This window comes from Thunnus maccoyii, chromosome 5 (genome assembly GCF_910596095.1).
Source record: "Thunnus maccoyii chromosome 5, fThuMac1.1, whole genome shotgun sequence".
In the NCBI taxonomy this organism is placed as follows: Eukaryota; Metazoa; Chordata; class Actinopteri; order Scombriformes; family Scombridae; genus Thunnus; species Thunnus maccoyii.
In genome coordinates, this window is record NC_056537.1 from 22189620 (window position 1) to 22209624 (window position 20005).

The 20005-nt window shown below is 40.2% G+C and overlaps 1 long non-coding RNA gene across 1 annotated transcript in view; it reads right to left on the reverse strand.

Annotated features, from left to right (window-relative positions):
* LOC121897814 overlaps window positions 1-16051 on the reverse strand; it is a 34463-nt gene extending 18412 nt beyond the window's left edge. The window contains exon 1 of the long non-coding RNA XR_006096293.1: window positions 15990-16051. This is a non-coding gene — a long non-coding RNA (uncharacterized LOC121897814). The remainder of the gene's footprint in view (window positions 1-15989) is intronic.
* Between the last annotated feature and the right edge of the window lie 3954 nt (window positions 16052-20005).

The following is a 20005-nucleotide window of genomic DNA, read 5'->3' on the forward strand; positions in this document are numbered from 1 at the left end:
GGTTTTACAGATGCAGAAATGTCTCCAGGGCTTGTGCAATTTAATTTGGCATCAAAAAGCATGGATCAGAACGGCAGAGTACACAGCTTTGTTTCAGATTTGCTCATGAGACAGGGTGCTGTTTCAGTTTGAACTTGAACACATATCCCATTACAGATGATGCTGGAGCACTCAGCACTACAAGCTGTACACAGCACTCAGAACTGTGTCTGCACCAAAGCGTCGTCAAAGAGTGTGACTTCAGCCAGTAATGAATTCTTACATACTGCATGTGTGAAGACACCCAACAGAAATACGCATACAACCTCACAGACACACTCACAATATAACTATGTGACTGGTTTAGAAATGGACAGAGAAGCTTTATACCTTCTGGTGTGCTTTCAGATCTCTGTGCACATAAGTTCACTCTCTATGTTAAAACATATTAATTATTTGCATGTCTTGACCTTCTTTCAAAAATACAAGTGCTGTAAAATGTAAGATGATTGAAAATTCAAAGTGTGTGTTTTTATATAGTGCTACCGGCAAATTTGGCAACCCTAAACCTTCTCTCCTGACAAATTACTGGCAGACAAATTACAGAGCTTCAGCTGGAGATGAACAAAAGCCTGACTGAGGGACACACTCAGCTGGCAGACATTTAACTTTAGCAGGAGACCTCGGGAGTGTGTGTGTGTGTGTGTGTGTGAGTGAGAAACAGAGAGAGCGACTTCATGTTAGCAGTCACATCACATCACAGTTTGCAACCACATTGATTAAGAGAGTCACCATGCAGACTAATTTGGACATGGAGCAGACTATTACTGGCAACCACTGATTTCATGTGAAGACATCAGAGGACTTTAATGGTTATTGCACTTGTACATCACTATACTCTGTGTATTTTTTTTCTGTTTTTTTAACAAAGCCTTTAATTATTTTATTCATGTCCTGCATGTGTGGGTACTAGTGAATAATGCACACTATATGCACATGTGTGATTATGTATATGTAGACATGTGTAATCAGTCTCTTTGTGAGTGTGCATGTGCATATCTCTGTGTGGTTACATGAAGGGAATTGCATGTCAGTATGTACTGTATGTGTGTGGGGGTGTTTTATTTATCTCTCTATTTGAGGATAAGGTCCTTTGAGAGACTCATAGAAAATTCTATTGTAAACCACGAGCTACAGAGGGACTGCAAGAGCCAAAGACATCCGTCAGAGTTGGACATATCCCCCATATGCAAACAAATGAATTGGAGCACTCGCCTCCCACTGGGGCCCACAACACAACAGAGCGAAATAGGGTGCAAGGATGTCAGGAGAGGTGAAGGAATGCCATATAATAAGATGAAGATTAGAAACCCCTCTTGTGGTGCCAAAGTAAAGGACAGGCAAATACAAGGATAAATGAGGAATAAGGTCAAGTGAATTGGTTCTGGGAAAATTAGAGGAAGCCAACACAAGTGTTAAAACTCTTCACCTCTTTTGAAGTGTATAGTGCTGAACACAGTGTGGCAGTAAGATCTGTGGTTATCCTTTAAAGAGTCTGTAATCACTGGAAGTGGGTGCACAAGAACCCTATTGCACACAACTGTGTGTCACTTTTGCAGCACTGTGGTGCTGTCGTCCTCTAGGAATGATTAACCCAGAAGAGCTTAATATAGAAAGAGAGGAAGAAATAGATAGGAGAGAAGGATGAGAGGGAAAGAGAGAGGAGGCATAGAGGACATTATTGTATTCCATGGAGAGTCTACTCTTTACCTCTGCACATCAAACCATGTTCACCACCATTTAGCAATCTGCCTGCTAATTAATCTTGCACTGTAATCAGTCAGAGGCACAGAAAAACTGCATGTGTGCATGTGTGTGCAACTGTGTTGCTATCATGTGTTTTGGGAAAGAGGTACACGCTGAAAAATGAAGGAGGCAGACTGTGTGTTATTTGCTGCTATAGTGTTTCTGTCTGTGGCTATGCTGTTAATACAATCATAAAATCAGGCTTTGACATTTATAGAACATACAGCTAATTTTAGTTTAAGTTTCTGCATTGTTGTTTCTCCCCTGTTCAGGAACATATAGTACAGATGCCACTTTATGTTTCATTATGGTTTTTTTTGTTTGTTTGTTTCAACACCTATGTAATATCTTGTGTTGATGACTCACTCCTAGATAACTGTCTATTGTGAGCATTTTAGTCTTAGAAATTAGAGCAATGAACAATGGATAGTGTATCTCCTGATTCTGGCAAAGTATATAATCTACTAGGTGAAAATGGGTGCAGTATTCATTATGCTGATCTCCAGAGTGGTGATATATCTGTGATTGGAGATGGATTGACTGCATTGCCACCAGGGCGAGCAATCATGTCTGCAGCTATTCAGGCTAATTGTGACATGGTGGTGGCAGCAAGGGTGGGCTGGGTTAGCATCCGACACAGAACACCAGCCAAGCCTGCTAGCTCACATACAGCCATCAGCGCTAATCTCCCGCTATGTGCTAACAATAGCGCTGATGTGCTTGCTTTCTGGAGGTGCTTTACTCCCCCCAAGCCTGCCTTGTTTGTGCGATGCCCCAGCAGCCAGCCGTCTTTAGCTTTCCCATTACCGAGGGAAAAGTGGAGCTGAAATCAGCCGGGGTATTGTTGCTCCCCTGGAATGACTGTGTGATTGAAGGCACACAGGTTACCGGATTCAGCATCACATGAGCTGAGAAATGTGGAGCATGTGGATAAACACTTCTCTAAACCAATTACTTCGCATAAAGCACATAGAGATTAGTGAAAGAGAAAAATGTGAAGCAGGACAGTGGGAGGAAGATGGGAGAGGAAGATGCAGTACTTAATGTTTAACAGAGTGGAGAGGATGAGATAGTTTGGAGAGAGAGAGTGAAGAGACCACAGGATCCAGACAAAACAACAGGGACACTTTTCAGAATAATCAGAGTCAGCAGAAAACAAACTACAAACTTGAATATTTTGAATTTAATTATACAGATCTGAATTACATGATGCAACAACTGCTATTGTGTTTGTATGTGTTGAGAAAAACACACATAGTGATGGTGATACATGTGGAAACAGATTCTTTTTAAACTTTTACTTCCAGCACAACAGTCACTGAGCAGCAGTGTACCTCAAATGACTGAAGCCACTGAAAGACAGGGCTCCCTGTTTTCAGTTTTTAATGATTTCTAAAGAAAAGTTAATTTTCACCTGATTTTTTCAAATATTATATATCCAAATATTGTTTCACCACAGTTCACAGTATAGTCTTGGTTATACAATCTAATTAGTTGGTAAGATTGGGCTGTAATGTTTTTTTGAAACACATATCTCTGCATAGTGTATTATGCACCATGTTGCCCTCATTATTCATATTGTAGTATGATACTAATTACCAGTATTGGTTGCTTATTTCAAAAGTAAAAATATTAAACATAATTTATAGCTTTACGTGATAATTGATTGTAGAGGTAATTTGTTTTGCCACTTGTTATGCTGCTGTATATTGCTTTTCCAATAACACATCCTCATTTACCTTCTCTAATAAGGGTAATAAATGTGTATGTATTAATACTACTCTACTGTAAATGTATACTAGCCAGGATATTATCTCTGTTTTTCTCAGTCCTACACCCTGTATTTTCTTTCATATTTATAAGCATATGTGGTCTAGCATATTTCGTAAGGTCTTTAAATCCTGTAACAGCCCATGGGCATTAAGCTTAAAACATGGCAAATTACATTGAACCTCAGCTGCACTGAAAAGGGGAGGGCTCCCCCCACGGTATGTCAAAGTGTAATCCTCCATTTTAACACACTCCCTCAAGCTTTCTTTATTTGTCTGTCTGTATTTTTCTCTTCCTGCACCTAGAGGTTATTTAAAGACATAAAATGCGGGTAATGTCTGAGATGTGGTGGCTTCTGCAAATTTCATCTAGCATTCTAGAAATGGCAACCAAACTGTCATTCAAAACACTTGTTTACTGCAAAGTCCAGAGGCAGGAGCATCATTATGCCCGACACTTCCTTGATTGAGTAAAGAGAGAGAGAGAGAGAGAGAGAGAGAGAGAGAGAGAGAGAGAAGGTTTCCCAATGCTGCTAAGCTGAATGACAGCCAAAGACACAGTTAGAAAGTGGGACTGCAATGTCACACACGACAGCAGGTTAGTAGGCATCTGGCAAGTGGACATTTACTTGCCGTCTGAGTTCACGAGCAGGTCTGACACACGAAAAGCCACAGTGACCACGATCAACACCCAGGCCATTTGGAGCACACAGCAGTCTTCTTGGCCTGTTACCCATTTTCAAGGTGAGGGAGGCATTAAACCAAATGGGTGATACATTTCACAATTAAATAGAATAGATAATGATGCAGGTTCTATTCATGCATTTATTCAGTGCCAAGCTACAATAATGCTGACCCGGTTCCACAAAGGTGAATTATGGTGTAAATGCCCCCTTAGTTGAAACTAATGCACCTTCATTTTTAAATAATTTTTTCCCCTTCCTCGCCCATAATTGCCTGAGCACAGTCCAAGTTCTTTGATTTAATTCTGTGATTAATTTCACGGTGCTTGGAAGGATATTTACTGCTGAAATAATATTTATATCACACAATACACTATTGTGATAGTTTCCTAATGACCAGCTGCAAATAAGTCCAGAACCAGCATATATAATGTCGAGTTACGTCGTCCACTGTTGCTTGAATTGAGGCCGATGTACCAAACTATTTCAAATTAATGCAGACAAAATATATATCAGTTAGTGACTTAACTCTTCAAACATCTGTTTTTAACTCAATAAACTGTAGGTTAAAATCTATAAATGTCACAAAAAATGATATACATGGATTAGTTGTGGTACAAATATTCCACCTTTAAATTAACATTTTTAGCCAATAAAGCTTACATGTCCTAGATTTTCCCAAGCACATTATCCATGTTGCTATAGGTGGATAATACGTCTCCTCTTTAAGAATGTGTATCAATATTTCCATCAGATCCATATAAAAAGGTGATACTTTACAGAAATGAATGTGTTCATGAGCCAAAGTGCTAAAAGTTGCAATATCTACTCAACAAAGTCCATTTAAAAACTTAAAACAAGAAAAAAAAAATGCCAATTAGAATCTCTGTTCTATATAAAATGTTCTACACATGTTGACTGACAGATGAAAAATAAAATGAAACAGTGTATGAAAAATTTCATTCCACTTCCAGTCAAGCTCCCAAGCAATTCAAGTGTTCCCATTGAAGCATACAAAACTATACAGTTCATGTTACCATGTTCCAACATTGCTCCATCAATTAATTTGGATTAAGGTCCACTTCACAGAGGCTTTAATCACAATGCAGCCGATCCTTTGATGTTTGAACAAATGAGTACAAAAATGGCAGAACAGTCTTATGAAGATTTGTTCTCCTATTTCACCACAAAGAACACTAGATCTCCCCTAAGTCAGTGAATCTCTTCTCTCACAATGATGAAATCCTCCATTGTCACGTTAAATGAGAGGATGGAGGATCCTAGCTTTTTTTGGGGGAAAAGAGAACCATCCTCTATACTTTCCCTGTTTGCCCAACCATCAATTGAAGCCTATTTGCATTTTTGACATTTATGGGTATGCTTCCTACACTTGCAGTATAATTTATTAGACTTATACAGCTCATTTACAGATTGATAGCTGCCATTCTTAACTGGCTATAATGAATGCCTCATCACTGCACAGAACTTACTGTGCAGGATCTGATGTTATGCCAACAACTCCACAGAGCCACTTTCATTCTTCATTAAAATCTAATTTGTCTTTGGAAGACAAAATACAGTGTAACACGCCCTGCTTTTTTATGCATCATTTTGCTCTGTACAAGGAAACAATTTGCCATTAAGGTTCATCTTTCAAAACTGAACACTCAAATGAAACAAAAAGAAGAATTCCAATTAGGGGAGAGTAGAAAGTCCAGAGTAGAGTGGAGTTTGTGGTTGATTGTCCTCAATACACACAGCGATAAGGAAATGGTGAGGCAGCAGTTCATGACTTACACATCTGACAATTGGATGTAAAAATCATTTGTCCTTCAAAAGACCTTGTCCTGTCTCATCAGTCAACCAGGCGTGCCCATTGTGATCTTGCTGGTCCAGACTACAATAGGAGGAACTTGTTTCTGTTCTGATTCCTTACTTAAGTGTTTTAGCCTTCTTAGCCGCAAGGGACACCTCACATTCATTTGACCTCTTTTAACTATAAAACTCCAGATTCCAATTCAAGCAACGCAAAAAGAAATAGCACAGCAGAATTATGCCTTAGAGCGGAGAAATATGCAATATGATGGCCAGGACATGATAGGGCCTGTACAGAAAAAAGGAACACCTAGAGATTAAGCTAATGAATACAGAAAGAATACGACTCTCTTTTATGCTCCGATTAGTGTTATGCAAATGCGGAGCACACTGGTGAGGGGAGGAAGAGGAAGGATTGCATGCCAGTGACTGTAGGGGTCCCACCTGTTTCATCAGGCACAGAAGACCCTTTTAACCTGTCCACACTGCCCTAAAAAAACACACCACACTCATCTCCCAAAGGGCTTTGTCATTCTCTGCAATGCAGCCTAACACAAACAGCTCATTCTGGATTTACTTTTGAAATGGATGATTTAACATGGACCACCTGGTCTCAAGTCTGTTTTTTCCCTGTCTCTTTTTCAATGTAATGTGACAAAAAGAGAGCTGATTACCCAACAACATTGTTTGTGGATCAGATGCAGATTTAAATCAGCACACACCTTTTTATATCAATGGCAGGGGGAAAGGGGGAAACCCACATCATAGAAACAAAGCTGTAGACGCTGTACCCACTTTTCGGGAACACAAAAGGCTAAATTGAAGAAGAGCTGGCACACAGTGATCAGCCTTTGTTCCCTACACCCACACACGCATACACACCAACATACCATCTATCGTTCTAGCACACACATACAGAATCATAAACCTCTGCACCATGTAGTCCCAGAGAGAGGAGGCAATCCACACACCTCATGAATATTACAATGAGCTGGATCTGGGTCATTAATATGACACAGTCGTTACACTGGAGCCCAATTAGCAGTCAACGTAGAGCCTGGAATGTTCCCCTGTTACTATACATAATCACTATATCACTGCGACAGACTCCAGAGCAGGGGAGGATCAAACCACACAATCACAAGCAAGAAATATCAAGGAATGTAGTGAAATTTGCTAGTATCAAGCAAAAACTCCAATTGGTTATGACAAAATGACGAGGTATGATTTATTGAAAGTCTAGTCAGTATAAAACAAAATCTTACTTAAAAACTAATAAAATTTATTTTATTAATAAAAGATTTCAAACTTTTAAGCTAAAGATAAGCAGTGACCTTCAAGCTGATTCTTCATAAATGATTGTTTTACCTTTTAATTCAGCTCAGTTTAATAAAGTTTCATTTAGTTAATAGCTTACAGTAAGACTATGAAGTATATGCTGAACATTGTGGCTGTAAGCGACAATTACAATAATTAATATGTAGTGTGACTCAGTAATGTCGGTCATACAGAAATATCTATCTAAAGTTTGCGAACTTTAGCCATCATAAGCCAAAGGTTATACTAAACCAAATAAGACTTAAGCAGCAAAACAGCTAAGTGTATTGAATTGAGCAAGGGCACATTTCATTGTTTCTGAATTCAACTTTTCAATTGTGCAAAGTGCAAAGATGAATCTGAAAAGTTTGAAATAAGAGATAAATTCCTCCACCTCTTTCATACAGGTTCATATTGCCCTGCTAGATCCAACCCTCATCTGCGTAGGCAACCCAACAGAGCTGTAGAAGTTGCTAATGCAACAACAAGGTCATGATCCCTCACTGGCTTCCCACCCATGTGCACTGCCAACAACACTATACAGTACATCTAAGCTTAAAGTATCTGTATCTCTGCTTGCTGAACTGACCCTGGTCTCTGCTATGTGGATGAGTGTGTGGCTCCAGCACTATACATAAACCAAACATGAATTCTTAAAACATTTTCTTGTATAAAAGCTACTTTCTCTTAAAAGGCAGCAAATTTTGTTTAAATTCAAGAGTTATTTTTTGGTTCTAGTGCAGTTATCTATCTTATTTTATCTTGTAAAAAATGAAACATTTCTTAAAAAAGTGCATTTTAATATATGATAATTATAATTCCACTGGTTGATTCTTAAACTTGTTTTGAGAAAAGGCATCTTAACAGACTTGGTAACAGAAGGCACTATAACAAACAGTGTTTAACAGACTTATTAAATACAAGACTGCTAAATAAATGTCTGTCTTGTACCTACTGTAGTTACAAACAGCTAATATATATATATATATATATATATATATATATATATATATATATATATATAGATATATATATGTGTGTGTGTGTGTGTGTGTATAAATACATTTTAGATCAAGAGGCATTTATTTGAATTAAGTCAGGTAGTCTTGCTTAGGCAGCAATAGATCATCATTTTACATTCAAAACGGGTCAAACTAACTCAAATAAATGTATTGCATTATTCTTCTCATAGTTTTCGCGGTACATACATTGGATTTGACGCAATACACTATACCTACATATGTTTTCATTTAAACATATCTGCCAATGTTTAAATTATGTTAATTCATCCACTAAAGGGAAATGAAATGTGACAAGGCCTTGAATGTTGTGTGACTATTTTCTTTCCTCAGTGACAGACGGGCTGCAGCCAAATGCTGAAGAGTCTGGCACAGGCTGCAGAAGGCTAGCCATTGGGCTGTACGTGCACACACACACACACACACACACACACACACACACACACACACACATATGCGCGCGTTTCCCTCTTCCTGTCAAGCATGATTGGATACCTCTCTACTGCTTCTCTTGACTACTTATACCCACCAATTCATTTTTGTGTTTTCATTCATGAGAAATATTATTATTTCTATATATTATTATTTATTTATTATATTATCAGCTGACACACAGAATAACATGTGCCATTGATTGTTGCTATTATGTGAAAATGTGTTAATTTTACTTAATTATCTGTATTTGTTTTGATTTATATTGCCCTATAGTGTGGCTTTATTATGAGCTGAGTAAGTTTTAAGAACTAAGGAGCCATGATATTTAAACTTTTACAATCAATTGTCATCAATATGAAAATAAAGCTTTTCATCTTAATTGCTGACAAGATGGCTGTTTGGAAACAAGTGTAAGGTTTTCATTACATGAGGTGGCATCTGTTCAGCATTCATTCTTGTTGTAGCTTAGGGAGATTACCCATTAAATGGACATGCATGAGCTCTCTTAGTTTACCCAGGCCTTTCTCCAGCTAGTGTTTTGGTCAAAGCATTTCTTTTTTCTCTCACACATCCAGTAGAGGAGCGGACTGACAGCCCCTGTCACAAGGCCTTGACCTGAGCAGTGAAATAGACTGGTACCTCAACAGACTCCATAGAGACAACTTGGATTAAATCAAGTGTAAGTCTATCCTTGTCAGATCAAAACTATCATAGTAGGGCAGCCTTGCCTACATGCAGGTGCCAGGATGAGTGACACATTAAGGTCATGAGACTAACAGGGTGAGTGGGTAGCGAGAGAAATACATCAAGACACTGACACTCATGCAGAGACACACACAGATAAACACACAAATGATGTACACATGCATGCTTATGAGTGAAAACAGATATACATAATTGTGAGCACAAAGCACAGAGTATGAAGTCTGTCCTGAGATAAGTGCATTCCTTTGTGTAAGGTTTTACTGCTGTGTTTTAGCAGTAGGTGTGTTTCCTTGTGATTTAGAGTGCTGGTGTGTTTGTGTGCTCTAGGTGTGAAAAACTGCATTCATAGACACAGGGGGCTTCTTTTCCTCCAAATTATCAAAAACATAACGTCTGTATAGCTTAACAGTCAGAGATTGTGCCACTGCTAGCTGGGGTGTGACCACGCTGTGTTGTATTGCAGGGCTTTGACTGATGACCAAACTCCTACAGTGAAAGTGAGCTGAGCTACCATCTGATTGCCAGCCTGATTGGGTTTATGAGTTAAAAAAACAGATCTAAGAGACAGACAGCAAAGCTTGACCCAGATGCCCAGATCCCAGACACTCATTCTGCACCTCTGGGTCTGCAGAAGGCACTGGTTTAGGAGGGCACACGGATGTGCTTGCAAATGCGTGCATTGACACACACACTCGTGCGTGCGCTGTGGTGAAATTCAACAGAAATATTAGGATTCATTGTGTGCTAACAAAATTACTTTCTTTTTTATGAAAACTGTAGTCGTATGTTCCTGATTCCAAACAACACTGTATAGCTTTTGACACAGAAATGCATGTACTTGGCTATCAAGAGCACATTATCTCAATGTGCATACTGTAATAATCAAAAAGCATTCACTTTCACAGTCATACAGGCAAAAACTACCATTTACATTTCCTTGTTACACTTGGTGTGAAGGTGATTTAATTACAGTGGACCCATGCTTATCTTTGCCGCTCTCCAAGCTGTGCTTATTAGATTTAATTTTAAAATGATACAGTGTACATGTAACAACACCCACGGGTAAATTATGTTTTTTTCTTACCCAATGAATAAGTATTTCATTAGTCAGTGTTTAAAACACAACATGAGACTAGTCTCCTCTTGCCGGTTTTAGCTTAGGGTCAAACCATGGTGAAGGCTACTGAAAAGCATTGGTTTTTAATATTACAGCTCTGTGAAGTGTTCTGAGAGGGCAGCTGAATTTTTCATTTCATTTTTTTGCTCAATTTGATTCATGTACATTCCCGCAACAGCTGCAAGGTTGCGACTGATTTTTTTGCCCTTCAGTACAACTTCTTCTAGGTTTCCTGTATTTTGATGATTTCACCTGAGGAAACTTTACTGAAAATTAAGTGGATCCTAGTGAAATGCTATTTCTGCTTTGTTGGAGTGGGAGGTACATTATCTTTGCAAATCCCCCTGCAGATAAAGCTTGCAATTTGTTAAGGACAAAACACTGTACAGTATGAAAGAAATGCTTCTTCTCCACAGGGGGAAGCCCATCAGCTTGAACAGGTCAAGTATCCATTACAGCTGCAGGGCATTTTCTTTTCATCTAAAAAACAACACTACGAGTTAAAAGTTAAGCAGTACATCCTCTGGCATACACTTGCGCGTGCTTGTAGCTACTATAACACAGCTTTTCTTTGGATTCAGTAACCCCTCTCCGTTTGAGAAAGTGACGAATTCGGTTGATGGAATAGAGACTATACATATGTGAAGAAAATTCACATTAATGAACCTAGATAAGAACCATCACTTCCAGCAGACTCACAGTCTGTGCATTTTAAAATAGCCTACAGTACTAAATTAAATCATTCTTACTAGTTTTGTCACTTAGGGCTGGTGTCCATTGACAAACTCTTTTTTTAGGTAACAGCTCATAAGCTGCCTGGATGCGGTAGTCACGGCTCTGTTGCTATGCTACCACTAAAAACCTATTTGAATGGTATCTCTCCAGTTCAATCGTTTTTAACTTTGAGTGTTTAAAGCACAGAGCACCTAGCATGCTCAGCTCACTCTAAATTTCACTGTCAACAACAAAAAATTGAAAAGACAGTGCTTGAGAGAAAGATCTCCTTTCCTACCCTGCCTTCAATTTTCTTTCTCATTGTCCTTTGCTTTTTTCCCCTTTTTTTCTAAGAAGGACTTAAATATCTCACCTCCATAAATCTGGAAAAATAAAAGGAGGCAGCTAGCGATAGCCCGCCACCCTTTCCCGGCCCATTTAACCTTTTAATTTAGCAGCAGGGATTAATGTGGTGGCCAGGGCCAGTATCACTTTAAACAGATGCTGCTCAGGTGCCCGAAGGCAGGAAGAATGACTCCTCTGGTGCATATGTATATATAACTTCTAATGTGTGTCTGCCTGTGTTTGTGTGAGAGAACGTGTTTGTGAATGTTTGCGCTGTGCTCATGCAAGCTGTTATTAACGGAGCCGTCACATCAGTCCTACCTCGGGTGCTGTCACTCTCATTTTAGCAGCATGTGACATTCCAGTGAGGTCAAGAAAAGAGAAACTGGCAGCGGAGAAAAAGGTGAGGATTACTAAATCGAAAAGACACTATCATCACGACTGGCAAGGTGATGTAAGGCAAGTGGTGAGTAATGATGCATCCTGAATTCGGGTCAGTGCTCTTGGCTGAATTTTACGAAGGAAGCGAAGAAACAGCGAGATAGTGAAGGAGTTGGACGAATTCCCTTTCAGCCCTGAGTCACAGCAGCAAAACTATTTCAAGCTGTATTGTTTCAAAATAGCGAAAACACTAGCAAACACCTCACAATGTTGCCACACTGAACACACTTATCTATATTCCATTTAATCCACTTCTTTTCCCACGATAAGAGTGGCACTAGAGAGAGAGAGATAGGGGAAAAAAAGGAGCAATGCTCCCTGGCCTCTAGAATGACAGAATGGCACTTTTATGATGTCTCCCAGATTATTCCCTGAGATGGATGGGCTGAGCTGGAACACCAATTGATTAATCCATCGACTGGTGGAATGTGTCCCCCTGCTCAGCTGTTCTTTCCCTGGACAGAACATTCAGACAGACATGCTGGAGAGGATGACTAATGAGTGGGGCTACTGCAGATACCGTTCATGTCTGTCTGTGTATGTGTGCTCTGCCCAAGATGCTTGCTTTTGTCTGGTTGATAGAGTAGATTATATTATACAAGCACAAACAGCATATAGTCTCAGGTTCAAATGATCATTCACAGAGGTATAGCAGACTGGAAACAACTCCCCTTTCTCTCAATAAAGACTGTATGGGGAAGCTATAATGACAGTGAGCTTGCAGTGACAAACAGTGAGCAAACTACTACATTTTCACAGCCAACAAATCTGGCCACAGCACTCTCTTCAAAGCAATGCATGCGTCATCCACCAGCACATTTTAAAAGAAACTGAGGTGGGTTTTTGTCACAATCACAATGGCTGCCTGTGATGAAGACTTGCCACATCATGTCAATAGCCATCGTGTTAGAACTAACTCACTGTTGGCTTATGAAGGCATCTGAGAAATGTCAAAAAGTCACTCTCTTCTTGCCTACCTCTGCAACTATGCATGATTAATCACCATGTGACTGACTAATGTATAAAAGCAGCAATAACCAGCCATGATGCACCCTGCAAAAACGTCAGCTTAACATCATTGCTGCCTCTGCACTGACTTGAAAACCCATACACGTTCAAAATTTCTCCAAGGAAAGCTGAATGGTGAATTGAGATAATTATGTTTTCTTTCATTAACTGCATGCAATCAAGAGAAGAAAATATTAGCAAAGATATTTATGGAAGATGTTTCTGAAAAATGTATGTGGCTGTGTCGGCGCTTAAAACTGGTGTCACTGCAAATATTCATACACAGGGGAAGATATCCTAGTAATAAAGACTCATTCATGTATACATTAACCTTTGCTAATTTCAACAGAAATTTGTTCTGCGGGCTATTGTAAAAGGTTTCATTGAACACACTGGATATTTCAACGAGGGTTCATGAACAAACTTTCAGTATGTATCATAATTAACACCAGTATATATTTATTCCGCTCCACATTTACTATCTGTAAACCGCTATGTGTATGCTGTCAACCTCTTCTCCATATAAAGGCTTTTTTCACCTCCAGCATTAGGGCTTCCAGCTCCTATCTGGCCTTCAGACCCCCTGCATTGCCCTGCTAGTCTCCAATACAAAAGGCAAGGGAGTAGATAATAGATCTCTGTAACCGTCCCCTTTCTCATTGAATGAAACCCCTTGAGAGATTTTATACCCAGAGAAGATGAAAAATGTGGGGATAGCTCCATTATTGATACAAGTCCCCAGCAGTGTAAGAAATGAATGCTAATGGTGTCCTAAGCTGGGCTTTACAGAGATTAATCCGATTTGAGAAATGAACATTTTATTATATGGCACAAAGTGCTGGCCCTGATCTGAACTGAGTCACAGGCTGAGGAGGAAAAATATGACAAAGGAGTGTGGGAAGGGAACATGGGTATAGAATGTGTCGCTTTGCAAGACCCTGGCACCTCATTGCAGGAGTGCCCTTTTCCAGCTGACAAGTTCATTAATTTTCTGACATGGCTGCTTGGAATGATTTTCAATAGATAAGTCAGACAACAATGGGTAGTAAAATTGGACATAAAACAGATGTCTATGGTAGCAACATTATCAGCTGAAGACTGGCTTTGTGTGAGCAGCAGGAAGTCCCTCTTGGTCCCTCGGCTGCACCTGCTCTAAGGCTACTTCCCACTGCTGAGGAGGACTAATTGGGACACACTAGGGATACCACTGTTGTCACTCTAGCATAGTGAAATAAACAAACACTGATCCACAGTTTTAAAGTAAACTGCTCCTTAGGTTGACTGGATCTTTATATAGTCAATGACAAACATACAGCCTGCATCTATCTCTAAAGAAATCTCCATAGGTTTGAGGAATGCTGAATGGGGAGGGGGAATTCAGTCTCTCTACTTATTACTATGAATCACCCTACACCAGTTGCCAACAAACAACTGCAATCTTGGGAGTATGTAGGGAGGATTTATCATGTCAAACCCTGTGACAGGGCAAAAACATAAAATCAGCAGTCTAATTTGTCTCCCCAAGGTGATGTCACTCCATCATATAGAGCGCTTTTCTTTTCAGTGGGTGAATAATGTTCGCCATGTTTCTCACTTTCACAGGTGAGAGATGCAATTCATTCTTTGTCTGAAGAGTGACAGACACTTCTATTTATGCTTTTACCACCAACACTGGTTTATCACTGACATGACAGACATCTATTTTTAAACTCACGTGCTACAGAGTTCAAAAGCATTGTAATGAAAAAAAAGGCATATGTGTTTTTACTAACCTTTGTTCAGGAGAATGCTCACCCAAGAATATCCATACCCTTTATTTAATTGAGCAGGTGAGAGGATGTGAGTAGACAGACAGATTGATTTTGATATGCAACTTGTTACCATTTAACTTCTTGTATATCATAGACATAGGCTACACCCTCAAATGTGTCATCTGTTGCTTCGTTGCATGCTAGTTAAGGATTACATTCAGCAGACTAGTGGCTCCGATTATCGAGCCATGAACTACAACATCCATGTCTTCTTCAGCTGAGCGGAGGCATAGCGAAAACGGCGGATTTTAATTTCAGCACCACGCAAGAAGGACAGCTCCCTCACAGGCCACCACAGAGGCAGTGAACAAGCGCCTTCTGTGTAAACCATGCCAAGATGAAGACGAAGAAATAACAGACCAATGTCTGACGATTTAGTTAACCACTCATGGATGCCAGAGGTGCAGTCTTTCAACTATAAATTCTAATACTAAATATTTCATATACCATGAATTATTTCTCGAAGGTTACTAAAGACACGTGCAAATATGGAAGATTTTTAGATAGTGAATGTAGGTTGAGCCAGGTATAGACTGGAGGGATGAATGGATAGTTGGATGGATGGATCACAGTTGCCTACTCGCCTAGCTTTTGTTCAACATGTTACAATGTGTAAAGCCACAACACAATTATAATTAGTTGTGTGATTCTGTTTTGTAAAAAAGATGAACTCTTTCTTTCACTGTTCATGATGTCTGAGCCTGATGCTCGCGCACTCAAGGGCGCGCAGTGAAAAGCAAGCAGACCCACGCGAGCACGCGCATCTTCTCTCTATCTCCCAAATCAGCGCATGATTAGAGATCTTTTTAGATAGAGGCCGCAGTATCAGTGAGGGTGAAGCCTTTCGAACAATTGCGCTCTGACTTAGTTTATAATGCTGCCGTCACCTCAAAAGCAAGTACTGTCACGTTTGGACATCCAACAAGAAGAGCAGGCTGAAGGAGTAGGCTATAGTTAGGCTCTGTGATAGGGACGAGTGAGGCAATCAGACGAACATTTTCTTTACACCACACACACTAACTTACTTGTTCACGAAGACGCCGAGGTCTGCAGGATATCTGGCTTTGATGGAGAACGATCCTTCTTCCGCTCCCTCCCCAAAAACTGCATTGAAAAAACATCCGCAATTCTCAGGCGATTTTGCAGAATCCGTGCTGATACTTTCTTGTTAGACACATTGTGTCCCCACTCTCAAAGCGACGTGGTATGTAATCCACACATCAGTCCGGATGGCAAGCTAATAACTCTCACAGTGATGATAATGCATCCGATATTTCCCTTTTCCAGGACGCACATAACACGGAGGCACCCACAAGTGCCATTGTTGAAACTACTCTCCCGATGCAAAGCGATACACACTGTGGTCCCAGATTTTCTCCTAAGTGATGAGTTAGGGGAATGTATACTGATACTGTTTTTATTTCTTCTCAGATATGAATTAAATGTTTTAAAAAAGGAAACGTTTCCATAAGATGAAGACCACGGAGAACCTCATGTGGTCAATTTCCAGGTAGACACATCCTGAAAAGCCCTTCATTAGACTGTGTGGTACACCATCATCCGTACATTGCGGGGCAGATGTTGGGTTATTTTCGTGTCCCGCTCACTATGTTTTTTCAAATGTAACTTTTCTTCAAGTCTCTAATACTTCTTAGTAACCAACACTGTTGAATCTGATTAGATTTCACCTCACAACCCAGTGCGGATTTCAATATGCTTATTTCTATTTTACCCCCTGGTTAAATCGATGAAAGAAGTCGTTTAAAAAGTCGCAGTTTAATGATTGGGTATCCTATAAATTGAAGAAGATCGATAAAGTTGCCATGGATAAACGAATTATCTTCTCTCATGTGTCTCCGTTCTCCATTTTCGAGAGGAAAACAATGCGTGAAATCTAGGAGCGATGCAACATCGAAAGAAAAAAAATCCAGAAGGTATCCTCAAGAAGCCTTTACAACCACATCAGAAATTCAGACAGCAGCTTCACGTGTGAGGTGCCTTCGTTGTACACGAAAAGCTAAATTCTTACATGTTTTACGTGCCGAGCCTTGATCATCCTGTGTGGACGGGAGTTATAGTTCACCAATGACAGTCATCACTTCTGCGCCCTCGCTCCGTCTATGTATTCATTTCTGTAATTCAAGCCTCGCCTATCCATTGATGTAACACACACAGGGGTAAGAAATTGCTTAAGGGTTATTATCCACAAAGTGCTGATCGTCCAAGCCGTCTCTTCTTCTCTTCCCCAGACTGCAGTGTGTTTTAAGCTGCCTCAAATGTGATCACCAATTACCCGGTTCCAATACGCGCACGCAGGCTGCATCCATCGGTGCGCTTTACAGTACCTCATCCCAGGATGCGCCTACCCAAATAAAACGCTTGGAGTAGCACGGACGGACACGGAATTGATAAGTGCACGAGGGGGCCATCATGTAGGTTACCTCCCACTGACAAGCTGCTTTCTCCAAATGAGTCTGCTCTGCCAGTCACTGCTGCTTCACGGCGCTGCTATCAGCCGCAGGACTGCAGTGAGGGCAGGAAATATTGTTTCCCTTCTCTTTCAGTCTTCATAGTTAGAACTTCTAGGGCTCTTAAAATTTCACCCTCCCCACCGCAGGGAGTCCATGCGCGCATCTCAGCCGGAAGAGTGGCATTAATTAATTGATTCTTCACCAATGTCGTTTCATTCATTGGTCAATTTTAATAGGGGATAACAAATGCAAATTTTGGTTAAAGCGCGCACCCATTTGTGTGTGCGTGTGTGCGCAAGAGAGGTTTAGATAGAGAGGGGAGACTGTGTGTGTGTGTGTGTGTGAGAGAGAGAGAGACAGAGAGAGAGAGAGAGGCAGAGAGAGAGAGAGAGAGAGAGAGAGAGAGAGAGAGAGAGAGAGAGAGAGAGCACTCCCATGTGTCTCTTGCAAATGGGACACGACTGCCACCTACCGAACCCCCTCGCCTGTTTGCTGTATGATAGTGGCCTCAGGCCGATTGTCGCATAGGATTGCTCTCCCATGATAGACTACATTTTGTTTGCACAGGTTTATAAATACTATATCTATTTGTATTTTCAAGTGCTGTAGGGTACAATATAAAACACATGAATGTCTAATTGTTTATGGTGAACAGTAACCCCAAAGTCACAGAATGGAATGACTGCAGCACATGCTAAAAGAGAAAGCAGACTGGGACAAGAATCCAGGCTCTTCAAGAATCTAGAAGAGTTTAATGGGTGCTGATAATCTATCTAAATGCTCTCAGGCTTCCGTAAAATTATTATGCAGTATGAAATACATGTTGCAGATTTTTTTTGCATGGTGGCTGACACAGGAGACTTCAGGTCTCCAGGAGGAAGACTTGTGAAGTGTTTATCTCAGGCAACCTGCTGCACAGCAAATATTATGCCAAACTTAGTCATATACAACTGTGTACATGCATAATGAAGCAACAAAATTGAATTTGCAGATAGGCGAGTGGGAAAATGTCTCATCTGGGTGGAGTATATATGTGTTCACAGACCATGTGATAGTAGATGTGAGAAAACATTTAAATGCCAGACCAGGGATCTGCCCATCTAGCTGTCAACATCTGATCTCATTTCCCTCAGTGCTGAAGGCGTTGCATCATTCATCTGTCTTCATAACTGTCGACCTGCCTGTCTGTGTGTCTGGCATATGTAGTAAAGAGCACCACCCTCTTGCTTTCCCTGTTGAAGGAGACATCATTAAATACTCCCTTTTTCATTGCATTCTTCTGACCTTACATTTTCCGTGGATCCGAGCATGCGAGTAAATGAAACCTATTAGTGTGCAAACCCACTTTGCTCTTCAAGATAGCGGACTAGTGTTTTCATATAATACCCTCTGAATCTACAGCATTCTCATGTCATTCACATGTAACTGCTGAGGTCATTTTTGAGTGCTCTCTGCCATAATTTGTGTCATGTTGCTGCATAGCAGCCTTGCCTAATGGTTTTGATTTAAGGCTTTTACCTCACCAGCTGGGAGTCTCTGACCATCTTTTACCATTTAAGGTCTTATTTACAGTGCGGAAACCATCACTGGAGGCCTACCCTCTATCTGTAGCTTTTGAGACCACAGAATCTTTACCGGTAGATACATTTACTTCTTCAAAGTGAAGCTTTCGGAATCTCAAATATTGTTGCCAGAATCCATCACCTTAAACACTATTTAGACATATCCATGTGATAATTGTAGAATGCATTATTCAGCATCTTTCAACAGCTAATGAATTTACATCTTCCTATTGTGAGTCCTCAATACTATTGAAACATCACAATATAGATCACACTGTCTTCGGAGAACATTAAAGAGCTGTTGTGCTTCAATTGTAAACAATGCGACCTTGTTCCTTGAAAGGGCAAGACACATACAAGACTCATGGGGGCAGTTATTCCTGGAGTGACAAGGGGGCAAGTAAAAAACCTTATTTAAGGGAATGCTTCAGTATACATTACTGGTTATGCTTTCAGTTTCCTCGTAAAACTGAAGATTGCTTGACATTATCAATGTGAATTACTGACAGAGTGGTGGTGTAGGCCTTAAAATGATCAGTTTTCACCACATCATGCTCTTTACATTTTACGGCAACCACCCCAAGAAGCTGGTTCTTTGACAGAAGAGAGAAAAAAGCAGTAAAGTGCCATTCAGAGATGGCTTAAGGCACACATATTTCTTCCTTTATCTAAGAGTATTATGTTGTCAGAGCCTGAATAATACATGTGTTGGGATGCAATTAGATAATGTAATAACCATGTTTGGTATGACATGTAGGTCTCATCCAGCGATCACAAGGAATGCAGTATACGTACCAAATTAAAGTCTTGGCTACTCAGCGTCACTATTATGCCAAGATTCAGTTTAAGCTGAGAGATAGAAAATAAAACCAGGAGGGGTGATATTTGAACAGAGCGTATATTCCAAACATAAGCAAAAAGCTCCATGAAATGCATGTTTTATTATAGTGATGGCAGTAATGGCACCGTACTGTTTGCATCACCAGTGACAATTCTGGTTTAAATTGA